Source organism: Nuphar pumila, chromosome 2, assembly GCF_984573655.1.
Source record: "Nuphar pumila chromosome 2, dmNupPumi1.hap1.1, whole genome shotgun sequence".
NCBI classification, from domain to species: domain Eukaryota; kingdom Viridiplantae; phylum Streptophyta; class Magnoliopsida; order Nymphaeales; family Nymphaeaceae; genus Nuphar; species Nuphar pumila.
The window spans coordinates 136,467,942-136,489,395 of record NC_143250.1 but is presented as its reverse complement, the minus strand read 5'-3'; the positions used below and the strand labels follow the sequence as shown (position 1 = coordinate 136,489,395).

General features: G+C 40.8%; 2 pseudogenes; both read right to left on the bottom strand.

The window, feature by feature from the left end:
- Nucleotides 1-2,363: 2,363 nt before the first annotated feature.
- LOC149847238 (subtilisin-like protease SBT3 pseudogene) lies at nt 2,364-3,197 on the bottom strand (annotated as a pseudogene).
- A 12,884-nt stretch (nt 3,198-16,081) lies between these two features.
- Nucleotides 16,082-18,352, bottom strand: LOC149847237 (subtilisin-like protease SBT3 pseudogene; annotated as a pseudogene).
- Nucleotides 18,353-21,454: the final 3,102 nt, after the last annotated feature.

Sequence of the window (21,454 nt, the reverse complement as noted above, 5' to 3'; positions counted from 1 at the left end):
TAAATCCAAGTTAGTACAGAATGTGCCCAAGATTTTGTGGGCTTGCAAGTTGCAACAACCATTGTTGACGTGTTTTGATCTTTTCTTTTGTTTGGGCTAGGCCAAGGAAAAAACCTCCATCACGGACTGCACATTGGCAACCCTCCATTTGATAAAAACTTTGACGTACCCTTGTCCACGAAGAATACATTCCATACATCCAGCTTTGACCTTGCAATGAGGACCTCCCTCCCGCCAATAGGTTTCGAACTTGCAATGTCTTTTTAGCTTAGTGACATTCATGCGTCACCCCTACTAGATGAACGGGAGCCCTTGTGGATTGTCTGCTGTTCTTGATAAAACTTGAATGAATGTTTCACACAAGAGATCCCTAGTCATAGTTGATTACTAGAACATTTAAGATAAAAAGAACAAGATGTGTTTGTGTCAGAGAGAGAGAGAGAGAGAGAGAGAGAGAGAGAGAGAGAGAGAGATCTAGAACCCGAAACCCTAGAAATCGATCCAAGCATTCAAGCCAAAGGTGATGGGATCAAATGTGAGAAGATAAGGACTTCACAATTGAAGTACGTGCTTCATTTGATCTTGTTTGATAAACTTGGAAAGACCCGAATCTTTTCAAAATTGTACTTGAGATCAGGTTCATGGTAGGTAAGAATTATTGAAGGAGAAATTTTTTTGTTTTGTTTTTGGATAATCCAAGGGAAACACCCCTCCCCCCATCACCGACCGCACCTTGGCCGACCTCTAGTTGGTACAACCCTTAAGGTCCCCCCACCCACGGAGGAGTACTCTCAGCTTTGACCTTGCAGGGAGGGACACTACCCATGGGTTTTGAACTTGTGACGTCCTGTCAACTTAGTGACATTCACAAGTTGGCCCTACCAGATGAGTAGAGCCCTTGTGGGCTAAGGAGACGAAGTTAAGACCATCTGTAGGACACACTATGTGGTGTTCGAGTTCCTTGAGATGCTATTTGGCTTAACAAACGTGTCCATTACCTTCTTCACCCTATTGAACAAGATATTTTACATGTTCCTTGACAAGTTTATCGTGGTTTACCTAGACAACAAAATTGTACGTCAAACAAGAGAAATGTCTATTCGACCTAAAATATATGCACTTTCTTGACCATATTATAGGAGGAGGCATGTTGAAGATGGACAACAAGAAGTTTAAACTAGTGACATGTAAGATTGTTGGAGTCATTACCCATACTGCACAAGTGTGTATCTCAATTCTTGTGGTTATAAATGAGCTTTCAAAGTATGTTGTTTTCATACTTGCCCCTACCTCTTGTTTAACCGTTGACACGGTCAAGTTGTTCATGCGGCACATGGTCAAACATTGGAGAATCCTAAAGAGCATTGTCAGTGATTGTGATATTCATTTTACCAAAAAAATTTGGTGTGAGGTATTCAGTTGATGGAGATGGATTTGCACTTCAGTACAAGTTTTTATCTTCAGATTGATGAGCAAACCAAGCGGATCAATGGCATGTTCAAAGAATATCTTTGACACTTTGTTAGTGTCAACAAGAGAGATTGAGTGGATTTGCTTGATATCACCCAATTTTGTCACAATCTTCAAAAAAATATCATTTAATCACACTACTTGAAGTTGTAATAGGACAACAACCACATACTTCACACTCTCTTGTTACTTGAAGTTGAAAAAATACCTTATGCATACCAGTACAAAACCAAAATTCATCTTGAATTACTCCAACAACTACATCGGCAAAATAAAGAAGTAATTGACGTAGTATAAAGGTGTATCAGAGAGTGCCAGATTAGACAAAACATTCAACATGAGAAAACATCATCAGCTCATGGAGGAATACCATGCTCGATTGACATCGAGGACGAAGCCAACTTAGACGGGAGAGCGGTATTCTGGACCACCATGTATTTCACTTTTTTTTATCTGACCTAAATACCTCTTCTCCATCTGTAAGTGTTGAAAAGAACTTTGCCCTAAAACCCTCCCTGCCGTTCCCAAAGTGATTCATTTCCTTGCCTTCTTGCATTCTTGCTCTCTTGCTTTTTGCCTTCTCACTTTCTTTGTGTGATTGTGTGTGCATGTGCTCGTGCTACTATGTCTGCATGCTTGGAAAGGTCAGTCTTCGGTGTTGGGGATCATAGAGGTGGGTAAGCCCTTGACAAATTCAATGAATCCTTTAGAGAAGTCTGTCGCCATGGATCTTCCTAATAGAAGGCCATATTTTTAGATCAAGATGTTACTGATGATTTCCGATACTTTGTACTTTCCCACTGCATTTTCCACCTTACCCATCACTTTAGGTTATGCGACTTTCATAAACTTCAGATTTATTACTACATAATTAATTGCTGTCCTGCTACATTTTATACTGAGGTAACCACAATTGGGCTCCTTACAACATGCTTTCCTTGATCATCTACCCAACTCAATGAACCTGCAATTATGGACTCATTGACTGGCTTCTTCATCTCCAATGATAGGGTGAAGGAAGCCTTCCGGTTTCTCCTATGGAATACAAGTATCTTAGGTGTTATTGATACTTTGAAACTCCCCGTTGGTGTCAACTTCGCACTGTAAGTGGCAGGACTATCATGTCCAACGTTGGTCACAGTCCTCTTAAATGTATGCACAGCAGAAGATTGGTCATTGATCGACATAACCATGAAAGACCGGTAATTCAGGTCTAGATCGCCACCTTCGCAACGGTCATATTCTGAAGATTTCCTAACTATGATCTGAAAATCTTCTCTTGTATAGTTCAATGCGCAGAGAAATTTTACTCGGTCCGAACGGTCTGCATCATAGACCAGCCCAGGGTCCATGGCCTTGATAGGATTGATCTGGCCTGCACCCATGATCAATGGATTAGCTTCTCTGCCATCATGGTCTTTGATTGGTGCACGAGCATTGTCTAGAACATCAGCAGTTGTCATCATGGCCGAGCGGATCGCCGCGGGGCTCCAATCTGGGTGAACAGACCTCAGTAGTGCTGCAACTCCAGAAACATGAGGGAACGCCGTGGAGGTCCCAGTCATGACAGTGAAACCACCAAATGCATTGGCTGCCAATATAAGAGTACCAGGTGCAACAATATCAGGTTTCAGTACTGATGAACTGCCAATTGATGGGCCCCTGGCACTGTAATATGCTATGGTAGGCCCCGTTTTCGTGCCCATAAAAGTTTTGTGGAATTGCATGCTTACTGCTGGATTTCTACTGGTTCTTACATAGTTTCTCACAATTTCTAATGTTGAGGTTTTAATAGAGGCATTGGTTAGCAGCAGAGCACCTGCTGCTTTTGCCCGGCAAACTGAAGTGATCTAGTTTGATGGTGTTGGCCTAAAGTATCTTGTTGGTACAAACACATCGAATTCACACACAACCACCATGTTTCCTACTTTTTCCTTTTCTAACTGTTCAGTAGAATCGCAGGCAACTGTTGCATTGCTATGATGCAGAGGCATCCCCTGAGTGAGGTGTTGCCAAGATACATGGACACACAAACAAAGTTATCTCCATTTCCGAGAGTCACTACTACGGAGAATCTCCTGTCAGTGTTGGAAGCACCAACTGTGACCATCCAAGGTGCGCCATTACGAAGAGTCCAGAAATCTGCCCCCCGGTTTCCAGCAGCTGCGACGACTACGATTCCCTTCTCCATTGCTGCAAAGGATTCTAGAGCAATAGGATTTTCATACAGAGGCCTATTTGGGTTGCTTATAGAGAGCGAGATAACATCTACACCATCAACAATCGCTTGGTCCACCGCAGCGAGGATATCAGATGCCGCAGCACTACCCCAAAGAACCATATATATGGGGCTCCACCCCGCCTCGCCCTGTTTAGACCGGGGATAGAGGACATGAAATGGGAATGGAGGTTAAAATTAAAATTCGTGCGGGAATAAAGGGTAAAATTTTGAGGCGGGGCGGGGATGGAGACCTTGTTCCCCATCCTCACCCCCGGTCCACTGCCATCCCTAGATGAGCCGAGCTCGAGCTCAGCTAAATATGAATGGTAAAGTAGCCAAGCCCAAACATGCCCTGTTCGGTTTGTTCGGCTTGTATAGTTTAGGGATGAGCCGAGCTCGAGCTCAGCTAAATATGAATGGTAAACTAGCCAAGCCCAAACATGCCCTGTTTGGTTTGTTCGGCTTGTATAGTTTAGGGATGAGCCGAGCTCAAGCTCAGGTAAACACGAACATGAGTTGAGTCATGAGCTCAGTAAACTCGTAAATGAGCCAACCCAAACATGCCCTTGTTCGGCACGTTTACCAGCTCTACTCGTCACCCCACCAATATATATCCCTCCCAACCTTGGCTTCCAAACAGAGTCTAAATTCATTTTGATTCAGTCAGATATCAAATCCATTGGCATTTGTACGATAGCGACAAACCTTTTAAACGGCAATTTCTCGTTTTTTAAAAAACTCGTGAGAAATTGAATTTTTTTCATAAATCTCATTTTTTTTGGCAAAATATTGGCAATAAAAAAATAAATTTAAAAATATAAAATTTATTTTTTATAAGAAAATATTAATAAAAATTATTTAAAAATAAAAATACACATTTTTTCCATATAAATAGCTGTTTAAAACATAAATATCACATTTAAATAATGGTATTTATGTTTTTTCATAAATCTCGCGAGAAATTGCCGTTTTAAACTTTCAAGCAATTTCTCGCGATATTATCATGAGATTTTCATAAATCTCGCGATATTTGTCACTATGATTTGTACCTATGAGCCTACTTAAGGTCAATAGACCTACTTGGATCATGATCAGGATCTGACACCATTAATGAATCTTAAAAAAGTTCACGTTATCCTGTTCGTCGGAAGACATTAGCATGTTTGTTAATCTCATGAGAATCACTCATACAAATGAGAATGAATTTTATTGGTACCACTAAATAAGCATTAGAAAAATCAAACATACTCTATGTGAGAATCAGAATTTCATATTCATATGATTCTAAATCAAAATTTGATTCGGAGCCACAGGTGGCCCAGCGAAACAGACATCCCACTTTCGAAAATGGGTCATCCAGTGGTACCTCCCGGTCTTATCTCAACCCCTTTGCTCGTCATCCTTAATTTGGCCGTGGCAAATATATTTAGATTTTGGCATTGTTTAGAATAGTTAATAAACTTCTCATTTGTTATTTGTTAGCATATAATCTTCTTGATGAATACTAATCATATAAAGAGTTCAAACCAAAACTCATTAACACCTGAATCGATCATACCCGAACCCGTTAAACCATATGAGTACATTTTTCAATCATACCCAAAAATAAACCTGGATCCGAATGGCCTGGGTGTAATTCTTAAACCCAAAATAGAAACACTATCCATATATGCATAGAAGACATTAGAGAATGGAAGTGCTACGGAAATTAGGAAAGCGTCTATTTGCCTGTAAATGGATTGGTTCCCCATTTGACTTACAGTAAAAAGTTAGGTCACTACAGTAAAAAGTTGCCTGTAAAGAAGGATTGAAGACCGGGTGGGGCGGGGGAAAGCGTAAGCCCATCCCCGCCTCCTGTTTTTTATTTTAACCTTAAGGGTTTTGAAGTTCGAATCCCAGCTTGCTTATAAAAATAAAATTAAAAAAAGATGTAAACAAGGTTGGATCAAGTGATTGCACTTTCAGTGGGTAGAAAATCAATGGTTTCTTTTCAGCTATCCTAAACACACACACACACACACACAATCAACGAGTGTAAAAGGGTACAAGTTTGTTATGGCCCAAGGATTTCATGACCTAAAAATCATAAACCAGATGTGGTGCAGCGCATCGGGATCATTCCATCACCTGAGGAGTTGGAAGATGATCCACCCTTGAAGACTCGCTCTAGAAAGACATACCTTCACATACTCAAGTCCAAAATGACTTATATAAGAATATTTTTGTTTTTTTGAGATTTTTTATCATAAATATCTCAAAATTTTATTTAGTTTCAAATGTGATAATTTTTAAAACTACAAAAATAATTTATATTTTTTAGTAAGAGTTGGACTCTACGAATCTGAATAGTTTTAGTACCCGTTAAGATTTATTTTGAGTATTAAAAGGTGTATGAGTATTTTGTGTAAGTTTTAATTTTTTTAACAATAAAATTTGGACATTGATCTATTTTAGTTTTTTGTTTATAAGATCTAATCTACCTTACAAAATAGATGACCTCTTAGAGTGTTCAATACAAGAGTAGACACCTCACTAGTTTCTCAATGACCAAAAAGAAAGTAGTCTCTTAAATGAGTTATCCTCTGCCTTTTTTAAAAGGAAAAACAACTTAGAAAATGTATGGTATTATTGCTGTCTTTTAAAACTTGAAAAAAAAAATCTGAAAATGAACATAGCCGGAGAGCTGCAATGGAAGCCTCATGGAGGATTCAGTGAAAGTGGAGTGACAGTGAAAACCTGGAAGTCGTCTCTTCTGTTGGACATTATGGGTTATGGGTCCAACCCACAGTGTGACCCGGTTTGACACCCATTAGTGGGTCACGTTAGTGGCCATGTAATGGGGATAGTGGATGGGAGTTATGTGAATGTGGAGTAACCACATTCACGTAACTGCCTAATCTCCCATTACATAAGGGGTTAGGGGCTACGAGGATGATGAGAGACTCATAGCATTTCCCTGCCAAATTCAGTTCTGCATTCAAATATAGCGAAACAGGGTCCTGCTCACCGTCGACTTAAGGCCTGGGTTCATTGTGGGCGTCGACCGACTGAGGAGAACGTCGAATTTCCTACATACACTATGGTGAATTCAGGTACGCTTCTTGTCAATGTTTGTTTTACAGAATTCGCCAACATTGGGTTATGGGCCCACATCTACCACACATTTCTGTTGCGCGTGCCCGTGTAGGCCCTTTCGACGTTTCGCCCCGTTGTCTGAATTTTGCGACAGCATGTCACCGTGGGGTGACATCCTGGCAGATGCAAACATCACTGTTTGCGACAGAGGATTGAAATTTTATTTCCGGCAGATTGTCGCTGTGGGGCGACAGTCTTCATCGGCAACTGTCGCCGTAAAGGGCGACATCTATTTCCCGGCTCAGGCGAACCTCATTAAAAAAATAAATAAATCATAGTATACCTGTGGTCGTCAGGCTGCAGGGAGGATCTGCCGTCACCGGGATCGCTGTCGGAGGAGTTGCCGGGGTTGAGAACGCCGGATGATCAGCGTCTGGGGTTTAAAAACCCCCTTTTATCTCTGTCCGGTGTCCATCAGATCACCCGGTGTCGGCAATCGCACTGCATCGTGGGACGACGTTGTTCACCGATGGGAGGGCGACGTGGGTCGTCGAAGGTTTTTTTGGGCATCCTTAAACAACAGCAAGATCAATGGCGCAGGAGCTGTCGCCAGATCGGACGATTGCCGTGGGGCGATATGCCGGCTGGATCGACCGTCAGTAGCTGGCGATCTTGCCGGCGCTGCCGCACCAGCCGTGCTTTTTTATCCCTCTGCCTCTTTAGCCATCGAACGACAAAACCTTGCAACGTCGCCGTGGGGCGATGTTCTTCGTCGGAGGGTTGATGCCGGTCACCGACAGGCGGCATCAGACGTCGACAACCGGCGTCGGTCGCCGTTTGGCGACATGGGTCGCCGTGGAATCGAAAATGGCTGAAACTGTTTCGGTTTCCCTGAAAACCATAAACAGAAAACCATCGGGTTTCTGTTTCATTTTACAGGAGACCGGATCGGGTCCGACGTGGAGATTCGATGACAGACCCGATCCAAATCCATTTTTGGATGGATCGGGTCTGTTGTTGATTCTTGGATCTGACCCGAACCCATAATGGTTTCGGGTCTGGGTCGGATCCGGAAATAATTGGGTCTCTCTCTCATATCGGGTTTAACCCGGGTCCATTTAGGACTGGGTCCGATTCAGATCCATTAAGAGCCGGGTTCGACCCGGGTCTATTTTGGACCGAGTCTAACCCAGCTTCTGTTTCGGACTGGGTCTAACCCGGGGTCCATTTTGGACCGGGTCTAACCCAGTTTATGTTTTGGATCGGGTCTAACCCGGGGTCCGTTTTGGACCGGGTCTAACCCGGTTTCTGTTTCGGATCGGGTCTAACTTGGGGTCCGTTTTGGACCGGGCCTAACCCGGTTTCTGTTTCGGATCGGGTCTAACCTGGGGTCCGTTTTGGACCGGGTCCGACCGGGGTCTGTTTCAGAGGTGGTCTAACCCGGGTCCGTTTCAGACCGGGTCTAACCCAGGTTCTGTTCGGGCTGGGTCCGACCCGTATCAAGTATGGGTCGGGTCAGACCCGGATCCCATTTGAACCGGGTCAGTCTGACCCCTTCCGAAACCGGTTCGAAGTTGTTTTTAACCGGTTCTTTCCAGTTTTTCACTGGTTCTGAGATGTTGAAACTCTGTTTTCATAAATATAAAGAGATACAAGAATTTTGGCTTATGGTTATAGGGTTTTATGATCTTTTGTTCATATTAAGTATCAATTTATAAGGTTTAGAACCGGTTCGGACCCTTAGATGACTGGTTCGGGGCAGTTTTAGACCGGTTCAAAGTGTTTTTAGACTGGTTTCTATTTGAGGACCTTGAGTTTTACCCATATGAGCATGTTTTTGTTATTTTTTCATGCTTTATAAAATATTTATTTTGAATAATGCATGACTTATGCATGTTAATTCATGTATTTTACGTTGGTGAAGTTGTGCATGATGATTTTAAGCATGAATTGTAACTAAATTCATGACAATTAGTTTATGCATATTTGTTGAAGTATGAGCTTATATTATGTCATGAATATACATGCATTAAAATATGTGCATAGGCGTGCTCCATAATACGAATATGATTTTCGGTAAAAGATCTTGATTGATCGATTCTTGTAATCACCAAAGTAATTTGAGTCGTGTTAATTAAGGATTCTTTAGACCGTATTAAGATTCGTAATTATGATTGTGTGTGAATTTATGAAACATCGATTCTACCCGAAGGTAGGAAGTTGTGTTCCAAATTTACACAAGGTGTAATAGTAGATGTGTATTCTAGCCCATGAAGCATGTTTGAACCCAAAGGTACAGTTTCGAATTGCCTCTGGTTACATGATCTGCTAGTTTCACCAACTGAAGTCAATTCCTTGAGAATTGAAGAGATGAAGCAACTATAAGCATTGTCATTTTTGCCAAAGTGAAACGATAATCACTCAACTATGCTTGTCTCAGAAAAGGTGAAATTAAAGGGTCTCGCTTTTACATTTTCAACACGAGTCTCGTCTGAGCAATAATAGTAATGTCTTTCCATTTTTGTTCCTTATTTTATCAGGTTTCTTCCTTATCGACGGTTCTAGTAATATCCACATTTTAGACGAATCGATTTTTTTTTATTGGAAAGAAATTGTATTATTCACTTTGAGCTATATGGATTTAGATCTGGCCCTTAGAATTGATGAACCTCTCGCTCTTACATAGCAGAGTACAACCGATCAGAAGGTTGCCTCTGAGAAGTGAGAGCACTCGAATAGACTTAGCCTGTTGCTTTTACAATCTCGAGTGACTAAGAATATTCGATGCATCATTCCTCATTGTAGGACTGTTAAGGAATTTCTAGGAGCTATTGGGGCTCAGTTCGTCACTTCTAATAAAGCAAGGGCCAGTACACTTATGTTCAAATTAGTGTCGATGAAATATGTTGGTGACAATCACATCCGACAGCACATTTTGGAAATGAGGAATATTGTGACTCAACTGAATGACATAAAGTTCGTCATCTCTGACTCTTTCTTAGTCCATTTGATCTTAACCTCGTTACCTACTGAGTATGGACCCTTTAAAATCTCCTACAACACACATAATGATGAGTAGTCTTTTAATGACCTCTTGGCCAAGTGTGTTGAAGAAGAGGAGAGATTGAAGGGTGAGAGGGTGCCAAGTGCACATATGGCCTCTCATAAAGATAAACAGAGGTCGAGGCCAAAGAAAAGCTCATTCAAAAGGAAGAATCAGAAGAGAGCCACTGGGGAGAGCTCAAACTCTCAGGCGAAAGCTAAATCCCAGTTAGAAGGCCCTTCTATAAGGTGTTTCTTCTGTAAAAAGAAGGGGCATAAGAAGATGGACTGTTTGAAGTATAAGAAGTGACTCGAAAATAAAGGTAATAGGTCATTTGTTTCTCATGAGTGCAATCTAATTCATGTTCCATTGCATAGTTGGTGGATTGATTTTGGTGCCATGGTGCACATTGCCAACTCTTTGCAGGCATTTCTGAACAAAAGGGAACCAACAGAGCATGAAAGAAGCATCTTCTCAGAAAGTAAGATGCGTTCGCATGTCAAGAGCGTTGGGACCTGCAGAATTGTGTTGGAATCGGGATTTATATTAGATTTGGTCGATACTTTTTATGTTCCATCTTATAGTCGGAACCTAATTTCAATTTCAAAACTTGATAAGTTTGATTTTGTATTTAAATTTGAAAAATCTGAACTTATTATTATAAAAAAATCAATGAATATAGGTTCTGCGTATATGTGTGATGGTTTGTATCGATTAAGAACCAAATTCTAAATTCGGGAATCTCACTCCATTGAGAACACAATGATTGAAAATAAACGTGGCCTAAAGGATGATCAATCATATTTGCTTTGGCAACGGAGGTTAGGACATATCTCGAAAGAGAGAGTCCAAAGACTCATGAAAGAGGGAATCCTTGGATCCCTTGATTTTACGAATGTAGAACCATGTGTTGACTGCATAAAAGCTAAGCAGTCTAACACATATAAGAAAGATGTCAAACGCAGCAATGAAAAGTTAGAAATAGTGCATACGGATGTCTGCGACCCTTTTTCACCGTGTTATAAGGGTGAAAAACATTTTGTCACCTTTATAGACGATTATTCACGGTATAAGTATCTCTACTTATTATTTGAAAAATCAGAGGTCTTTCAGGTTTTTAAGGACTTCAAGAAAGAAGTAGAGAAACAAACCGGTGAAGTTATTAAGGTTCTCATGTCTGATAGAGGTGGCGAATATTATGGTCGTTTCACTGAGATGGGACAAAAGGAAGGTCCATTAGCACGGTTTCTAAAAGAGGAAGACATTGTACCTCAGTATACCATGTCTGGTAGTGCTTACCAGAATGGTGTAGCTGAAAGGAGAAACCGTATACTTAAAGAAATGGTTCGAGCGATGTTGAATCACTCAAACCTTCCTTTGACCTTGTGGGGTGAAGCTCTTAGGACAACAGTGCATATTCTGAATAAGGTTCCTACGAAGGTTGTTCAAAAGACTCCTTACGAGTTATGGGTAGGTAGAAAACCTTCTTTATCATATATGCACATATGGGGATGTCCAGCAGAAGCTAAATTGTATAACCCACATATAAAAGCTTTTGATCCTAGGACAACTAGTGGTTTCTTCATTGGTTATCCAGAAAGATCGAAAGACTTTAGGTTTTATTGTCCATCTCATACACCACAGATAGTGGAAACAGATAAAGCAAGATTTCTTGAAAATGATTCTGTTGGGATAGATGCATCTCAAAATATTGATTTTGAGGAAATGCATGATTCAGGTTTCTTACCAGATAAGAATAAAGACCTGATTTTCTCTATCATTGTTTCTTTGAGTAATGTAAGAGAAAGTTCAGTCAATGAGTATCAATCCCAACTAGATCCGATTGTTGATGAGGATATACAACAACAACAGAATACAGAGGCTCATTTTGAACCACCTGTAGCACCTGTATCGAGGTCCACCAGAATTAGGAAATCTGCTATCCATCCCGACTATGTGGTGTATTTACAAGAGTCAAATGATTTCATAGACATTGATGAAGATCCCTTCACATTTGCAGAAGCCATTGAAAGTGAAAGATCAATACATTGGATTAATGTCATGAAAGAAGAGTTTGACTCTATGACAAAGAACCAAGTGTGGGATCTTGTACCTCGATCTGATGGAGTTAGACTTGTTGGTTGTAAATGGGTTTATAAAACCAAAACAGACTCTAAAGGTCATGTGGAGAGGTACATGGCTAGGCTTGTTGCAAAAGGTTTCACACAGATAGAGAGCATTGATTATAATGAGACTATTTCTCCTGTCTCAACTAAGGAATCATTGAGGATAATCATGGCCCTCGTAGCTTATTTTGATTTAGAGCTGCATCAGATGGTTGTGAAAACTGCCTTCCTGAATGAGGATCTGGATGAGGAGATATACATGCAACAACCTCCTGGTTTCAGTATAGATGACTCGAATAACTTAGTTTGCAAATTAAATAAGTCAATTTATGGACTTAAACAGGCCTCCCGCCAATGGTATAAGAAGTTCAATCAGGTAATAATGAACTTTGGATTCACTGAAAATATTGTTGATCAGTGTATTTACATTAAGACTAGTGAGAGTAAGTTCATAATTTTGGTTTTATATGTTGACGATATTCTTCTTGCAACTAATGATTTGAGTCTTTTACATGAAACAAAAGATTTTCTTTTCTCTCATTTCGATATAAAAGACATGGGTGAGGCCACTTATGTCCTTGGAATCGAGATCCGTCGTAACAGAACTAAGGGTGTCCTTGGCCTCTCTCAGAAATCCTATATCCTTAAGGTTCTTAAAAGATATGAGATGGAGAATTGTTCTCCTAGTTCAACATCTATAGTGAAAGAAGATAAATTGAGCTTAAAGGACTGTCCTCAGGATGATATTGCGAAGGCTCAGATGAATGTTGTCCCATATGCTTTGGCAGTTGGGAGTTTACAGTACACGCAGACCTGCACTCGACCTGATATAGCATTTGTTGTGGGAATGCTTGGTAGATATCAGTCAAATCCAGGCATTGCGCACTGGAAGGCAGCAAAGAAGGTCATGCGTTATTTACAATGAACGAAAGACTATATGTTGATCTACATGAAAGCTGACCACATAGAGGTCGTTGGATACTCTGATGCGGACTTAGGAGGGTGTATTGACAGTAGAAAATCCACTACTGGATACATTTTTCTTTTAGCGGGTGGTGTTGTCTCATGGAGAAGTGAAAAACAGTCTACTGCTGCTGCTCATACCATGGAGGCAGAATTTATTGCTCTATACGAGACTTCATCACAGGCCATTTGGATAAGGAACTTCATTATGGGTTTTGGTATAGTGGACTCTACCGAGAGACCACTAAAGATCTTTTGTGACAATGAAGCAGTCGTGTTTTTTTCAAATAACAACAAGAGCTCAACATCGTGTCGACACATGGAGTTAAAATATTTTGTTGTTAAAGAAAGAACTAAGAATCATATGGTATGTATTGATATAATTGAGACGAAGGAAATGACTGCGGATCATCTTACTAAAGGGCTAGCACCTGGATTGTATTCCCAACATGTAAAGGGGATGAGTCTTTTTTATTCCTTCTGATATATGACAATATATTATGTGATCACATTTGTGTTTATGTTTTGATTCTCTAAGGTTTTGTGTTATTGTTGATTTTGCATAAAGAATATCTCATGTAGGTTAGAGAGAATAGCAGAATAATAATATTAAAGAACCAATAGAATAGGTGAGAGGCCAACCTATTCATAAAGGTAATTTTTTATATGCCTAAGCACTGAAGGTGAATTATAGCGTAATACATAGAAATATGACATTTCATAAAGGGGTGTTCATATCCATGAGTCATACTATTCATCCTTGTGATAAAGGGTGACATGTGAACCCACATAAATAATTAAATTGAGATAATGGTATACGCCTCGATTTAGTACACTTTTGGTGTCAATGGGTCAAGTGGGAGAATGTTGGACATTATGGGTTATGGGTCCAACCCACAGTGTGACCCGGTTTGACACCCATTAGTGGGTCACGTTAGCGGCCATGTAATGGGGATAGTGGGTGGGAGTTACATGAATGTGGAGTAATCACATTCACGTAACTGCCTAATCTCCCATTACATAAGGGGTTAGGGGCTACGAGGATGATGAGAGACTCATAGCATTTTCCTGCCAAATTCAGTTCCGCATTCAGATATTACAAAGTGCATATATATATATATATATATAAAGTTGTTCGCTATTAAATCATAATCAAAATTGAGAAATGAAGTTGCATCTGTGTGTCTTCGGTGGGTTATACATATTGTTTGATCTTGTATGTTTGCTTTTGCATTCAAATCTTACATTAGAAGCGTGTTCGCAAACCGACCCCCTAGTCAGTTGCACCAAGATGGGATTTCATTTGTTGAGTTAGCCTCAAGGTGATTATATCTGAGAAAATATTTGTTGATCATTGTTGATTTGATAAAAGTAAATTTTAGAAACTGGCTGCTGCCAACCGGGGTTTGTTTCATAACATGTAGAGATGTAAATCATTCAGCTTCAGGTCAAATGTAGCCAATACTAGATCCAATTAGTTAGATGTACTTGACTAAAAGGATTCAGATTCAGATTCAGATTCAAATTTGGATGGTGAAAATCTTACACCGGGTCCGTTTTTTACATGTAATCCAATTTTTTACACCGAGTCCGATTTACATTAAAAGCTTAAAGGCTTCACCAACCCGAAAGCTTGCAATTGGTTCAGTCAGTGATCTAGGTGGTGGGTGTGAGGATAAGGGTGAGGCTGTGTGCCCTTTGGCCTAGCAAATAATAATAATAATAATAATAATAATAATAATTATTATTATTATTATTATTATTATTATTATTATTATTATATTCGTGAAATGAGTGGCATTAAATTACGCAGTTAGTAATGTTTTGTCTGGGCCATCACAGTGTCACTTTGGCACTTTCTTTCTTGATCACAAACCGTGTGAGCCTTGAATTATTGCATGGCCAATAAAAGCAGAAAAGTATGGCTGTGAATGGGTTGGATTTCAGTTGTGTCAGCCAAATTTTTTTATTTAAGAAGTCTAAATATATCACAATAAAAAAAGAGTCCAAAAGATTAAACCAGGGGCCCCGTTAGACCTTATCTTGGTTAAACTTAGCAGCGCCCTTCATCATTGAGCATATAGGGGGTGTGAATAAATCATGCATAAAATAAGATATCCTTGTCCTGTAGTCGTAAGAGACAAGCGACTCGTGGCTCGGTTCTTTCAAACTCGTGAAATATAGGCTTGGCTAGCCAAGCATGAACAGTGAGTATTCAGTTCGGCTCGGTTTGGCTCGTTGCCTTCTTTGAAGTGTTTAGCTTGCAAGCAATAAGTTTAGAGTTCAAATCTTATTGCTTACAGCTTTGTAACATTGTATCAATTTTGTAATTGAGCTGTTTTGAGCTTGGCTCATAATCTAATTTTTTTTTAATTTTATCTTTGAAAAACAAAAATTTTAAACGAACCAACTCAAACTTGGATTTTTTTTTAACTCGGCCACGAAAGGCAGGGTGGTTGTGGGACCCCACCCATGGTTTTCCTTGCTTTGGCTAGGGTTCCTTGTCATAAAAAAAGAAAAAGGAAAAACTCGGACTTGCCATGAGCTTGATTTTGGCATGGTTCGTCACAAGGACGAGTGGTGCTTAAACAACTTCTGTTCCGCTCATTTAGCAGCCCTAGCTGCCACCATTTCAATGCCTTAGTAGTTTATATTTTTTGGATTTTCATATCTTTCAATCTCAAAATGATTTACCAAATCTAAGCAGCACTTTTCTTTTCGTTTTTTCAACTCTTATAGTCAAGCTTGGGGATAACACTTGTGGGATCTGAGCGCACCTGTCTCCTTATGCTACTAATTATGACTGTAGCCTCCATGAGCAAGAATTCAACTTCGAAAGAATCGTAATGTTGTAAACCACAACAACAACAATCGATGGGCGCATTTGTTTTTGGCCACAGCTGTGATTCCTCAGCCTGCGGTTGTTGGTAAGAGGTTCACACTTGTGACCAACTTTCACGGGTTAAAAATTCTCAACTTTCACAGTGAGATTTCAGAATGATAGGTTACACCTTTTCATGTTTGCTTGTGATTATTCTGCCTTTTGAGATCAAGAATCACAGGTATCTGAGAAAGTTCAAGAATCACAGGGCAACTCAAACTGAAGAAAATCGTAGTCCCACCAACTCTATTCATGTAATCACTAGCAAGATGCTACACTTATTGTACAACGGCAGTTGTTTCTTATTCATCCATTTCTGTGATTGTGGTAGCCACAATTGGGCTCCTTACAAAATGATTTCTTTGATCATCCACCCAAGTCAAGAACCCATAAGTTATGGACTCATTCACTGGTCTCTTCACCTCCAATGTAAGAGTGAAAGATGCCTTTTCGTACCTCCTTTGGAATGCAAGCTTTGCTGGAGATACTGTCGCTCTAAAACCACTCATTGTTGTCAAGTTGGCTCTGTAAGTTGTAGGACCATCATGTCCTACATTGGTCACAATCCTCTTAAACCTCTGCACACCTGAAGACTGACCATAGTTTACAAAACTAATGAAAGACGGGTAATTCAGATCGAGATTTCCGCCTGCGCATCGATCGTAGTCCGATGAGTTCCTGGCAATTGCCTGGAACTGTTGTCTTGTGAAATTCATAGCACAAAGGAATTTCACGTAGTCGTGGCGTTCGGCATCATAGACCAGACCAGGATCCATAGCTTTATTTGGATTGATCTCACCTGAACCCATTACCAAAGGGAACATGATCAGTGTTCCGGTATTATCTAAAACATCAGCAGTTGTCATCATCGCCGAGCGAATCGCAGCGGGGCTCCAATCCGGGTGAACAGACTTCAGTAGCGCTGCTAGTGCGGAGGCATGAGGACACGACATAGAGGTTCCAGACAGGAGGGTGAAGTTACTAAACAGTGATTTCTCTTGCAAAGTTGCAGCACTGGAGTTGGGAGAATAAGCTGCCAAGATGAGAGTACCAGGTGCCACAATGTCTGGCTTCAATATGGATGACGAGCCAAATGATGGTCCTCTTGAGCTGAATTCTGCTATGGTAGGTGCTGGTTTTATGCCAGTAAATGTCCTGCGGAACGTCAGGCTAACAGTTGGACGCTTACTGGTTCTTACATACTTCCTTATTGCTTCTGAATCCGAGGGATCCATAACAGATGCTGGGCACTCAAAGTCTTTTGCTCTCACCACAAGTGGGAAATCAGTTAGGAGTAAAACACCTGCTCCCTTCGCATCAGCAACAGCCGAGGTCTGGGATACCGTTGATTCATCGCCGTTGAATTCACATACAACAACCTTCTTTCTTACCACATTCCTGAGCTCATCACGATTATCGCAGGCTGCAATGGTCTCATTGTAGTACAAAGGCAAATTTTTCACTGATTTGTTACCAACATATAAGGTTGTACCAATGAAAGAAGCTCCATTGCCCAAAGTGACAATCCCGGAGAATCGCCGATCGATCGTGGTAGCACCAACTGTTAGAATCCAGGGCGCGCCATTGAGAATTGACGCGAAATCAGGTCCCCTGTTTCCAGCAGATGCAGAGACTACAATGCCTTTCTCCATTGCTGCAAAGGCTGCTATAGCAATGGAATTTTCATAGAGAGGACTTTTACCGAAGCTCATGGAGAGTGAGATCACATCCACACCATCAGCAATTGCCTGGTCGATCGCTGCAATGGTATCGGAAGCAAGATGTCCTTCTTCCCAAATGGCCTTATAGATCGCTAGCCGAGCACGCGGGGCTATGCCTCTTGCATTACCTGAAGCATAACCGAAATAAGCAGCAGCCTTGGCATAGTTTCCAGCAGCAGTTGATGCAGTGTGCGTGCCATGACCACTAGTATCTCTAGCAGAGTTCATAGATATTGTGAGATTGGGGTCCTGTGCTAGCAGGCCCTTGTTGAAGTAGCGCGCACCAATGATCTTGCGGTTGCACATGGAGGCATTGAAGGCTGCACCAGATTCACATTGGCCCTTCCACTTCTTCGGAATGTTGGGAATGCCATCGTCTCTGAAACTCGAGCTTTCCGGCCAGATGCCGGTGTCAACCACACCAATGATGATGTCCTCGCCATATTTCGATGCAGGCCAGATTCCAGCTACAGGATTTAGGCCTAGATACTTGTAAGTATGGGTGGTGTCCTTGGTGCCTGCTACATCAGGATAAGCAGAGACAAAACCAGGGAATTTCTTGAGCAGTTCAAGCTGAGATTTGGAGAGTACAGCACTGAAACCATCGATGGCATTGCTGTAACTGTAGATGAGGCTTGAGTGTGGAGGAGCGGTGGCATCATCAGCAGCAGCAATGAAGCTTTCAGATGAAAGGAGGGAGCTGTACCATTGGTGGTGGCTGCTGAAGGCCGTCGGCATGGCCGACGCATCCATATGCACTATGTATGCATCTCTTGTTCCTAAAACAGTCAGTGATAGGTATATGAACAAGATTAAGGATGCAATGAGCATCACAGTAGCAGAAGAAACCATTGGGACTCGTTATAGAGGTCACTGCAGTTTTAGCACAGATTGCTAACCATATGAGAGAGAGAGAGAGAGAAGAATTCACAATCAGCGTGCGCCGGCCGGCTCTCTTGGTTTTGGACTGCTCTTTTTCTTTCTGACACTAGTGACGAGAGAAAATTAAATGGTGGGTTTATCAAATAAAATATAAGACGTTATATTCAATCACCACCGCATATCCAGGTGTACACGGCCCCACTGTTACACATCTCACGGTTCCCAAGTCAATTGTCTGATGTGGATTCAACGTAACTAGCCATCAGTTATATAAAATATGACTAGCTAACAAAAGTGTGTGTTTGAGATACGAGTTGTGGAGAGGGTTGTGTATGTTCGCCCCCGATGATTCACTGAATCCAACGTCCGTGTTCGGGGGATCGAATGAGCGCCACGTATTCATGCACATGGGGCTCGTATTCCCGTGTATGTTGACATAACTTTGCATCGGTGCTGTTGCAAAGACTTAATCACCCTTACTTGCTTTTCTTGCCCTGAAATGACGGTTCGAGGAAATGACAAAAATATCCTCTATTCAAAAGTTGTGAAACGACGGGTGGGGAAAAGGACAAAAAAGTCCTCCATCCAGAAAGTTTGATGTTAACCATTTAAAGTAGAGATGTTCGCCTGCGCCATCTGCTGTAACAGTTGCTCCCATTATCAACCCAAACTTTGCCTTCGTCTCCAGTCGAGCTTTCCGCCTTGTTTTTTATCCTGTTGTACAACACACTGTCGCCTTCTCGTGCCTGCCTTGTGTTACAAAACATTCCAGTGTCTTCTCTTCATTTCTGCTGTCGTTAGGCATCATGGAAGAAAACAATGATTCACAAACATTCAAACCAGTGCCATTAAGGCAGCGTGAGTAGCTTTTCATCTCATCATGCTATCGATGAAGAAGGCATGTCGTCTTGTGTGCCATTAAGGCATTGTTTGGTTATTGCAGGTAGATCTTGTTATTACAAAGGTTGGAAACTTATCGATATTTGTAAGACGCTGGGACCTGTTGACAAGAACGCTTGTTTGCAGATGCTAGGAAGGGCCTCTACCCCATCAGGTATCCTACAGTCACTCATCATATGCATTGTATCTCAAACCGCTGTATTAGTAACAGACTCTCGTTTTTGTGAGATACATTTTTGTTAGTTAATATCGATTTGTTTGCTATTATGTTCAAGTTCTTCCTTATCGATTTGTAATTTATTGTGCGATATATTTATCGACCTTTTAGATGGTATGTTTTTGTATCGTCGAGTTGTAAGTTATAAATACTGAACTGCCGTATCGATTTTCAATATCTGACAAATCGTTATACATATCGTTTTGTAAGATATTATATGTTTTGTAATATGTATTTGTAAGATATTTGTACACAGACTTTGAAAACGTTTGGGTGCAGAAACACATCTTGACACGCATGGCGGGGTGATTTTCGCATGCCTATCGTTGCTCTCTCAGTGACTTCTATTGAACTCGCTTTAGAGCCTCGTGGATATTATGAGAGCGTTATCGTCAACACACATGTACGACATGTGTATTTTATTGGCATGGTAAGCGACACGTCGATGCTCAGCATAAGCAAACATCAAACCGCACTTGCTTTGATACTTTCATTCATTAAATCGTTGCTTTGACTTGCGTAACCCTAGTGGTATCCGTTCTTATATGCATCCTGATTAAATCGTAGTAAACCTATGCCGCTTGCTAACGGAAATTGATATATTGCTTACAAAACATTCCACTGTCTTCTTTTATTTGTCGTTGTTGTTAGGCATTAAGGAAGAAAGCAATGATGCACAAACATTCCAACCAGTTCCATCAAGGCGGCGTGAGTAGCTTCCCAGCATCATGCTATCGATGAAGAAGGCATGTCGTCTTGTGTGTCATTAAGGCTTTGTTTGGTTATTGCAGGTAGATCTTGTTCTTACGAAGGTTGGAAACTTATCGATATTTGTAAGATGCTGGGACCTGTTGACAGGAATGCTTGTTTGCAGATGCTAGGAAGGGCCTCTACCCCATCAGGTATCCTACATTCACTCATCATATGCATTGTATCTCAAACCGCTGTATTAGTAACAGACTCTCATTTTTTGTGAGATAATATCGACTTGTTTGCTATGTTGCTGCAAACACAAATTGATATATTACTTAAAATATTATTGAGCTTATCATCAGGTTGTAATAAAGACGATGTAGCTCAATCAATAGAAAGATCTGGAGAATTGAATATCTATACTTATGACCCAACTGAAGAATTGAACATTTGCACTAACGATGCACATGAAAAGAAGGGTGCAGGCATTAGACCCACTATTGACTTGAATGTTCCAGTGGAAGAAATGCAATTCAATGATGAGGTAGACTACCATGACAGCGCACATAATAAAAGTGTATGCACCGGGAATGTACACGGAAGTACACTTGACTTCAATGTTCCAGGAGAAGAAATGCAATTCAATAATGATCCTGATTTTGATGTCAGTACACTTAATAAAACCGTAGGAACTGGGAATGTACATGGAATTGCACTTGACTATGTTCTTGTAGAAAGAATGCATTTTAATAACGAAGAAGATGCATATAAATTTTACAATGATTATGCCTTAAAAGTTGGCTTCAGTGTGAAAAGGTTTTCTTGGTCAAAAAATGCACAGGGTGTCTTGGTTAGAAAGACATATGTCTGTTCCAAGCAAGGTTGAAAGAAATCAATGGAAAATCCAACTAGGAGTATGCCAGAATCAAGATGTGGATGTCAGGCGAGATTGGTTTTGAGAAGACATCCGAATGGGAAATTTGTCGTGCGTACTTTAATCAGTGATCATAATCATGATTTATCTACATCATTTATGACTCCTATGCTAAGGTCACATCGTAAAGTAACTGTAGCGCATGCTGTAATGGCTGAAATAGCCGATAGCGCTGGCATTGCACCAAGGAAGACATACAATTTGTTTACCCGCATAGATGGTGGTCGCGAAAATGTGCCATTCACACCTTTGGATCTTAGAAACCACTTGAGCAGGAAGAGGACAGATAACATGAAGAACGGAGAAATATGTTGTTTGGTTCGTTACT